This window comes from Cherax quadricarinatus, chromosome 39, assembly GCF_038502225.1.
Source record: "Cherax quadricarinatus isolate ZL_2023a chromosome 39, ASM3850222v1, whole genome shotgun sequence".
Lineage (NCBI taxonomy): Eukaryota > Metazoa > Arthropoda > Malacostraca > Decapoda > Parastacidae > Cherax > Cherax quadricarinatus.
In genome coordinates, this window is record NC_091330.1 from 12,260,011 (window position 1) to 12,270,288 (window position 10,278).

At 49.8% G+C, this 10,278-nt stretch overlaps 1 protein-coding gene across 2 annotated transcripts in view; it reads left to right on the plus strand.

The window, feature by feature from the left end:
• Positions 1 to 10,278, plus strand: part of LOC128696247 (bestrophin-2-like) — a 58,984-nt gene that overhangs the window by 34,296 nt on the left and 14,410 nt on the right. The window lies entirely within an intron of this gene.

Here is a 10,278-nt window from a genome sequence, read left to right on the forward strand (position 1 = left end):
ACCTTGTGACGGGTCCTGGGAGTTTTCCACCTTGTGACGGGTCCTGGGAGTTGACCACCTTGTGACGGGTCCTGGGAGTTTACCACCTTGTGACGGGTCCTGGGAGTTTACCACCTTGTGACGCGTCCTGGGAGTTTACCACCTTGTGACGCGTCCTGGGAGTTTACCACCTTGTGACGGGTCCTGGGAGTTTTCCACCTTGTGACGGGTCCTGGGAGTTTACCACCTTGTGACGCGTCCTGGGAGTTTACCACCTTGTGACGCGTCCTGGGAGTTTACCACCTTGTGACGCGTCCTGGGAGTTGACCACCTTGTGACGGGTCCTGGGAGTTGACCACCTTGTGACGCATCCTGGGAGTTGACCACCTTGTGACGCATCCTGGGAGTTTACCACCTTGTGACGCGTCCTGGGAGTTTACCACCTTATGACGCATCCTGGGAGTTTACCACCTTGTGACGGGTCCTGGGAGTTTACCACCTTGTGACGCGTCCTGGGAGTTTACCACCTTGTGACGGGTCCTGGGAGTTTACCACCTTGTGACGCGTCCTGGGAGTTTACCACCTTGTGACGGGTCCTGGGAGTTTACCACCTTGCGACGGGTCCTGGGAGTTTACCACCTTGTGACGGGTCCTGGGAGTTTACCACCTTGTGACGCGTCCTGGGAGTTTACCACCTTGTGAAGGGTCCTGGGAGTTTACCACCTTGCGACGGGTCCTGGGAGTTTACCACCTTGTGACGGGTCCTGGGAGTTTACCACCTTGTGACGGGTCCTGGGAGTTGACCACCTTGTGACGGGTCCTGGGAGTTGACCACCTTGTGACGGGTCCTGGGAGTTTACCACCTTGTGACGGGTCCTGGGAGTTTACCACCTTGTGACGCGTCCTGGGAGTTTACCACCTTGTGACGGGTCCTGGGAGTTTTCCACCTTGTGACGCGTCCTGGGAGTTGACCAGCTTGTGACGGGTCCTGGGAGTTTACCACCTTGTGACGCGTCCTGGGAGTTGACCACCTTGTGACGGGTCCTGGGAGTTTTCCACCTTGTGACGGGTCCTGGGAGTTGACCACCTTGTGACGGGTCCTGGGAGTTTACCACCTTGTGACGCGTCCTGGGAGTTGACCACCTTGTGACGGGTCCTGGGAGTTTTCCACCTTGTGACGGGTCCTGGGAGTTTTCCACCTTGTGACGGGTCCTGGGAGTTGACCACCTTGTGACGGGTCCTGGGAGTTTACCACCTTGTGACGGGTCCTGGGAGTTTACCACCTTGTGACGCGTCCTGGGAGTTTACCACCTTGTGACGGGTCCTGGGAGTTTACCACCTTGTGACGGGTCCTGGGAGTTTACCACCTTGTGACGGGTCCTGGGAGTTTACCACCTTGTGACGCGTCCTGGGAGTTTACCACCTTGTGACGCGTCCTGGGAGTTTACCACCTTGTGACGCGTCCTGGGAGTTGACCACCTTGTGACGGGTCCTGGGAGTTGACCACCTTGTGACGCATCCTGGGAGTTGACCACCTTGTGACGCATCCTGGGAGTTTACCACCTTGTGACGCGTCCTGGGAGTTTACCACCTTATGACGCATCCTGGGAGTTTACCACCTTGTGACGGGTCCTGGGAGTTTACCACCTTGTGACGCGTCCTGGGAGTTTACCACCTTGTGACGGGTCCTGGGAGTTTACCACCTTGTGACGGGTCCTGGGAGTTTACCACCTTGTGACGGGTCCTGGGAGTTTACCACCTTGTGACGCGTCCTGGGAGTTTACCACCTTGTGACGGGTCCTGGGAGTTTACCACCTTGTGACGGGTCCTGGGAGTTTACCACCTTGTGACGGGTCCTGGGAGTTTACCACCTTGTGACGGGTCCTGGGAGTTTACCACCTTGTGACGGGTCCTGGGAGTTTACCACCTTGTGACGGGTCCTGGGAGTTTACCACCTTGTGACGGGTCCTGGGAGTTTACCACCTTGTGACGGGTCCTGGGAGTTTACCACCTTGTGACACGTCCTGGGAGTTTACCACCTTGTGACGCGTCCTGGGAGTTTACCACCTTGTGACGGGTCCTGGGAGTTTACCACCTTGTGACGCGTCCTGGGAGTTTACCACCTTGTGACGCGTCCTGGGAGTTTACCACCTTGTGACGCGTCCTGGGAGTTGACCACCTTGTGACGGGTCCTGGGGTTGACCACCTTGTGACGCATCCTGGGAGTTGACCACCTTGTGACGCATCCTGGGAGTTTACCACCTTGTGACGCGTCCTGGGAGTTTACCACCTTATGACGCATCCTGGGAGTTTACCACCTTGTGACGGGTCCTGGGAGTTTACCACCTTGTGACGCGTCCTGGGAGTTTACCACCTTGTGACGGGTCCTGGGAGTTTACCACCTTGTGACGGGTCCTGGGAGTTTACCACCTTGTGACGCGTCCTGGGAGTTTACCACCTTGTGACGCGTCCTGGGAGTTTACCACCTTGTGACGGGTCCTGGGAGTTTACCACCTTGTGACGGGTCCTGGGAGTTTACCACCTTGTGACGGGTCCTGGGAGTTTACCACCTTGTGACGGGTCCTGGGAGTTTACCACCTTGTGACGGGTCCTGGGAGTTTACCACCTTGTGACGGGTCCTGGGAGTTTACCACCTTGTGACGGGTCCTGGGAGTTTACCACCTTATGACGCATCCTGGGAGTTTACCACCTTGTGACGGGTCCTGGGAGTTTACCACCTTGTGACGCGTCCTGGGAGTTTACCACCTTGTGACGGGTCCTGGGAGTTTACCACCTTGTGACGCGTCCTGGGAGTTTACCACCTTGTGACGGGTCCTGGGAGTTTACCACCTTGTGACGGGTCCTGGGAGTTTACCACCTTGTGACGCGTCCTGGGAGTTTACCACCTTGTGACGCGTCCTGGGAGTTTACCACCTTGTGACGGGTCCTGGGAGTTTACCACCTTGTGACGGGTCCTGGGAGTTTACCACCTTGTGACGGGTCCTGGGAGTTTACCACCTTGTGACGCATCCTGGGAGTTTACCACCTTGTGACGCGTCCTGGGAGTTTACCACCTTGTGACGGGTCCTGGGAGTTTACCACCTTGTGACACGTCCTGGGAGTTTACCACCTTGTGACGCGTCCTGGGAGTTTACCACCTTGTGACGGGTCCTGGGAGTTTACCACCTTGTGACGCGTCCTGGGAGTTTACCACCTTGTGACGGGTCCTGGGAGTTTTCCACCTTGTGACGCATCCTGGGAGTTTACCACCTTGTGACGGGTCCTGGGAGTTTACCAACTTGTGACGCATCCTGGGAGTTTACCACCTTGTGACGCGTCCTGGGAGTTTACCACCTTGTGACGGGTCCTGGGAGTTTTCCACCTTGTGACGCATCCTGGGAGTTTACCACCTTGTGACGGGTCCTGGGAGTTTACCACCTTGTGACGCGTCCTGGGAGTTTACCACCTTGTGACGCGTCCTGGGAGTTTACCACCTTGTGACGCGTCCTGGGAGTTTACCACCTTGTGACGCGTCCTGGGAGTTTACCACCTTGTGACGCGTTCTGGGAGTTTACCACCTTGTGACGGGTCCTGGGAGTTTACCACCTTGTGACGCGTCCTGGGAGTTTACCACCTTGTGACGGGTCCTGGGAGTTTACCACCTTGTGACGGGTCCTGGGAGTTTACCACCTTGTGACGCGTCCTGGGAGTTTACCACCTTGTGACGCGTCCTGGAAGTTTACCACCTTGTGACGGGTCCTGGGAGTTTACCACCTTGTGACGGGTCCTGGGAGTTTACCACCTTGTGGGAGTTTACCACCGGGTCCTGGGAGTTTACCACCTTGTGACGGGTCCTGGGAGTTTACCACCTTGTGACGGGTCCTGGGAGTTTACCACCTTGTGACGCGTCCTGGGGTACCACCTTGTGTCCTGGAGTTTACCACCTTGTGACGGGTCCTGGGAGTTTACCACCTTGTGACTGGGGGTGACGCGTCCTGGGAGTTTACCACCTGGAGTTTACCACCCGTTTACCACCTGACGGGTCCTGGGAGTTTACCACCTTGTGACCTGGGAGTTTACCACCCGGTTTACCACCTTGTGACGGGTCCTGGGAGTTTACCACCTTGTGACGGGTCCTGGGAGTTTACCACCTTGTGACGGGTCCTGGGATTCTACTGGAGTTTCCGCTGATACCTGGTCCTCGGTCAAGGTGCCCCGTGAAGATGATCTGATGGAATCTATGCATCTGTCAGACAGATGCCTTGGTATCTGCAATCTAAAACAGTTGCTAGTACGGACACTCAAACACACACACACACACACACACACACACACACACACACACACACACACACACACACACACACACACACACACACACACACACACACACACACACACTAGGTCCTCTCCCTCTCTGCTTCCTGAGCTTTGTCATACCTCTTCTTAAAACTATGTATGGTTCCTGCCTCCACTACTTCACTTACTAGGCTATTCCACTTCCTGACGACTCTGACTGAAGAAATACTTCCTAACGTCCCTGTGACTCGTCTGAGTCTTCAGCTTCAAGTTGTGACCCCTTGTTTCTGTGTCCCCTCTCTGGAACACCCTATCTCTGTCCACCTTGTCTATTCCCCGCAGTATCTTGTATGTTGTTATCATGTCTCCCCTGACCCTTCTGTCCTCCAGGGAAATCGGACTGACGACACTGGAGAACAGAAGGATCAGGGGAGACATGATAACGACATACAAGATACTGCGGGGAACAGACAAGGTGGACAGAGATAGGATGTTCCAGAGATGGGACACAGCAACAAGGTGTCACAGTTGGAAGTTGAAGACACAGATGAATCACAGGGATGTTAGGAAGTATTTCTTCAGTCACAGAGTTGTCAGGAAGTGGAATAGTCTGGGTAGTGATGTAGTGGAGGCAGGATCCATACATAGCTTTAACGAGAGGTATGATAAAGCTCACGGGGCGGGAAGTGTGACCGGGTAGCGGCCAGTTGAAGAGGAGGGGCCAAGAGCTGTGAATAGGCCCCCGCAACCACAACTAGGTGAGTACACATACGCGCGCGCGCGCGCGCACACACACACACACACACACACACACACACACACACACACACACACACACACACACACACACACATTTAAGAAAGGAAACAGAAACGAGGCACTAAACTACAGACCTGTGTCTCTGACATGTATTGTGTGCAAAGTCATGGAGAAGATTATCAGGAGGAGAGTGGTCGAACACCTGGAAAGGAACAAGATTATAAATGAAAACCAGCATGGGTTCATGGAAGGCAAATCTTGTATCACAAACCTCCTGGAGTTTTATGACAAGGTAACAGAAGTAAGACACGAGAGAGAGGGTTGGGTAGATTGCGTTTTCCTAGACTGCAGGAAGGCCTTTGACACAGTTCCCCACAAGAGATTAGTGCAGAAGCTGGAGGATCAGGCACACATAAAAGGAAGGGCACTGCAATGGATAAGGGAATACCTGACAGGGAGGCAGCAACGAGTCATGGTACGTGAAGAGGTATCACAGTGGGCGCCTGTTACGAGCGGGGTCCCACAGGGGTCAGTTCTAGGACCAGTGCTATTTTTGATATATGTGAACGACATGATGGAAGGAATAGACTCTGAAGTGTCCCTGTTCGCAGATGACGTGAAGTTGATGAGAAGAATTAAATCGGACGAGGATGAGGCAGGACTGCAAAGAGACCTGGAGAGGCTGGACATGTGGTCCAGTAACTGGCTCCTCGAATTCAATCCAGCCAAATGCAAAGTCATGAAGATTGGGGAGGGGCAAAGAAGACCGCAGACAGAATATAGGCTAGGTGGACAAAGACTACAGACCTCACTCAGGGAGAAAGACCTTGGGGTGACCATAACACCGAGTACATCACCGGAGGCACACATCAACCAAATAACCGCTGCAGCATACGGGCGCCTGGCAAACCTGAGAATAGCGTTCCGATACCTCAATAAGGAATCGTTCAAGACACTGTACACTGTGTATGTTAGGCCCATACTGGAGTATGCAGCACCAGTCTGGAACCCACACCTGGTCAAGCACGTCAAGAAGTTAGAGAAAGTACAAAGGTTTGCAACAAGGCTAGTCCCAGAGCTCAAGGGAATGTCGTACGAGGAAAGGTTAAGGGAAATCGGACTGACGACACTGGAGGACAGAAGGGTCAGGGGAGACATGATAACGACATACAAGATACTGCGGGGAATAGACAAGGTGGACAGAGATAGGATGTTCCAGAGAGGGGACACAGGGACAAGGGGTCACAACTGGAAGCTGAAGACTCAGACGAGTCACAGGGACGTTAGGAAGTATTTCTTCAGTCATAGAGTTGTCAGCAAGTGGAATAGCCTAGCAAGTGAAGTAGTGGAGGCAGGAACCATACATAGTTTTAAGAAGAGGTATGACAAAGCTCAGGAGGCAGAGAGAGAGAGGATCCAGTAGCGATCAGTGAAGAGGCGGGGCCAGGAGCTGAGTCTCGACCCCTGCAACCACAATTAGGTGAGTACAATTAGGTGAGTACACACACACACACACACACACACACACACACATATATACACACATATATACACACATATATACACATACACACACACACACATATACACACACACATATATACACACATTCACACACACAATTATATATATATATATATATATATATATATATATATATATATATATATATATATATATATATATATATATATATATATATATATATATATATATATATATACACACACACATATATATACACACACATATACACATACACATACACACATGTCAGCATAGTTGCTGATCCCTGTATTCCCAGTATTATATAGCATAGCATATTAGCATCATCCATGTGCTTTAGACACGAGATCCCTTGTAGGCCTGTGGCTTTGTGTGATGTCACGGGATGCACATGAGGAAGCCCATTCCTCTGTCCCGGCCTCACTCGGCGGCAGACACTCCAGGCGTAGACAGGCAAGGCAGCTGGGGCTCCATCCCTCATCTCAGTCTGACAATACATTTACCATCCTACAAGTGTGTCTACTTTCAACCTACGATATCTCCATTCATGAGTATTATTATATCTCCTGTGTGTATGGTTTCTCATATGTACTGAGTGAAGTGATACTCCACATTATGCATTGTATGGTGTAGACAAGCGTTTACCCTATGAGTTGTTATATTCTACTCCGAAACCTAATTACAACCCTGATGATTTCGTAGCAACTCGTACCAGCTTAGCTCAGTGTTTTTAGAAGAATCCGTGAAACACTTCATAAATCAACAGCAGAATTTACAAGAGTCGCAAACACTCGAGCAAAGCCATCTAAAATCAAAGTAGGTTCGAGAGTTATGCTGATTAACTTTAACAAAACGTCTGCAATGCCAAAGCTTGATCAAAAGTTTGTCGGACCTTATCGAGTAGTTGAACATGTCACTGGAAATAAGTATAAGGTTAGAGAAATTAGTACTGGCAAATACAAAGAATCGCATTTAGATCATATGAAATTAGTATGCGATGTTGAGGATATTGCTACCCAGACTAATGTGACAGATTCTGACAATCCTCCTGATCCTGTACTCTCTACCTCAGATACTCAGTCAGATACTCAACCTGAATGTCGTTACTCCTTGCGTACCCGACAAGTAATGAGAAACCCGCAAGTATCTTTTGTAGATATTCCTTCAGATCTCTCTCAGTCAAGGCATGTGTTAGCCATTGCAGAGGAATTCGATCCTCCCAGAGATGATAACCATTCTGCATATGTAAACCTAACCCTCGCAGAATTGGGTTTAAATGTACATAGTCTGTATAATTAGATGTCCGAGATGAATGAAATTAATAACTGTGTTTTGTTATTAGCTGATCAGTTTGTCAGAAATTTTCGTGTTCACGTTCCCTCCGTATTCTGAGAATTAACAGTCTAGATTTGAGTGCACCGAATCTGCCTTTCTGTTAAACACTTCTTTGTATATAATTATTCTTCCTCAGAATCCGTAGAGTGCATGAATATAGATCGATCGATCAATTCCATCCATATTGTATAATGATTTGTTCTTATAGTTTGTAATGATTACGTTAACACCCATTATGTCAAAATCATGTTGTACCATCCATTAGTTCTAAGTTATATATGAATTTGTTATTGTATAGAATCAGTCCAGATCCGCCTGCCTGTTCAGCCTATAGTATAGTAGTGTATGTCGGGACGACATACGTAACATGACCGAGCTGTCAGCATAGTTGCTGATCCCTGTATTCCCAGTATTATATAGCATAGCATATTAGCATCATCCATGTGCTTTAGACACGAGATCCCTTGTAGGCCTGTGGCTTTGTGTGACGTCACGGGATGCATACGAGGAAGCCCATTCCTCTGTCCCGGCCTCACTCGGCGGCAGACACTCCAGGCGTAGACAGGCAAGGCAGCTGGGGCTCCATCCCTCATCTCAGTCTGACAATACATTTACCATCCTACAAGTGTGTCTACTTTCAACCTACGATATCTCCATTCAAGAACCCTTTACGATACACACACATATATATACACACACACACACACACGTATATATATATATATATATATATATATATATATATATATATATATATATATATATGTATATATATATATATATATATATATGTATATATATATATACACACACACACACACACACATACAGACAGAGTATAGGCTAGGTGGACAAAGACTACAGACCTCACTCAGGGAGAAAGACCTTGGGGTGACCATAACACCGAGCACATCACCGGAGGCACACATCAACCAAATAACTGCTGCAGCATACGGGCGCCTGGCAAACCTGAGAATAGCGTTCCGATACCTTGATAAGGAATCGTTCAAGACACTACACTGTGTATGTTAGGCCCATACTGGAGTATGCAGCACCAGTCTGGAACCCACACCTGGTCAAGCACGTCAAGAAGTTAGAGAAAGTACAAAGGTTTGCAACAAGGCTAGTCCCAGAGCTCAGGGGAATGTCGTACGAGAAAAGGTTGAGGGAAATCGGACTGACGGCACTGGAGGACAGAAGGGTCAGGGGAGACATGATAACGACATACAAGATACTGCGGGGAATAGACAAGGTGGACAGAGATAGGATGTTCCAGAGAGGGGACACAGAAACAAGGAGTCACAACTGGAAGCTGAAGACTCAGACGAGTCACAGGGACGTTAGGAAGTATTTCTTCAGTCATAGAGTCGTCAGGAAGTGGAATAGCCAAGCAAGTGAAGTAGTGGAGGCAGGAACCATACATAGTTTTCAGAAGAGGTATGACAAAGCTCAGGAAGCAGAGAGGGAGAGGACCTAGTAGCGATCAGTGAAGAGGCGGGGCCAGGAGCTGAGTCTCGACCCCTGCAACCACAATTAGGTGAGTACAATTAGGTGAGTACACACACGCAGCATATGGGCGCCTAGCAACCCTCAGTACAGCATTCCGACATCTTAATAAGGAATCGTTCAGGACCCTGTACACCGTATACGTTAGGCCCATACTGGAGTATGCGGCACCAGTTTGGAACCCACACCTTGCCAAGCACGTAAAGAAACTAGAGAAAGTGCAAAGGTTTGCAACAAGACTAGTCCCAGAGCTAAGAGATATGTCCTACGAGGAGAGGTTAAGGGAAATCAACCTGACGACACTGGAGGACAGGAGAGATAGGGGGGACATGATAACGACATACAAAATACTGAGAGGAATTGACAAGGTGGACAAAGACAGGATGTTCCAGAGACTGGACACAGTAACAAGGGGACACAGTTGGAAGTTGAAGACACAGATGAATCACAGGAATGTTAGGAAGTATTTCTTCAGCCACAGAGTAGTCAGGAAGTGGAATAGTTCGGGAAGCGATGTAGTGGAGGCAGGATCCATACATAGCTTTAAGCAGAGGTATGACAAAGCTCACGGTTCAGGGAGAGTGGCCTAGTAGCAACCAGTGAAGAGGCGGGGCCAGGAGCTTGGAATCAACCCCTGCAACCTCAACTAGGTGAGTACACACACACACACACACACACACACACACACACACACACACACACACACACATACAGAGAACACATACATGAGAAGAATCAAATCGGATGAGGATCAGGCAGGACTACAAAGAGACCTGGACAGGCCACAAGCCTGGTCCAGTAACTGGCTTCTTGAGTTTAACCCTGCCAAATGCAAAGTCATGAAGATTAGGGAAGGGCAAAGAAGACCGCAGACACAATATAGTTTAGACGGCC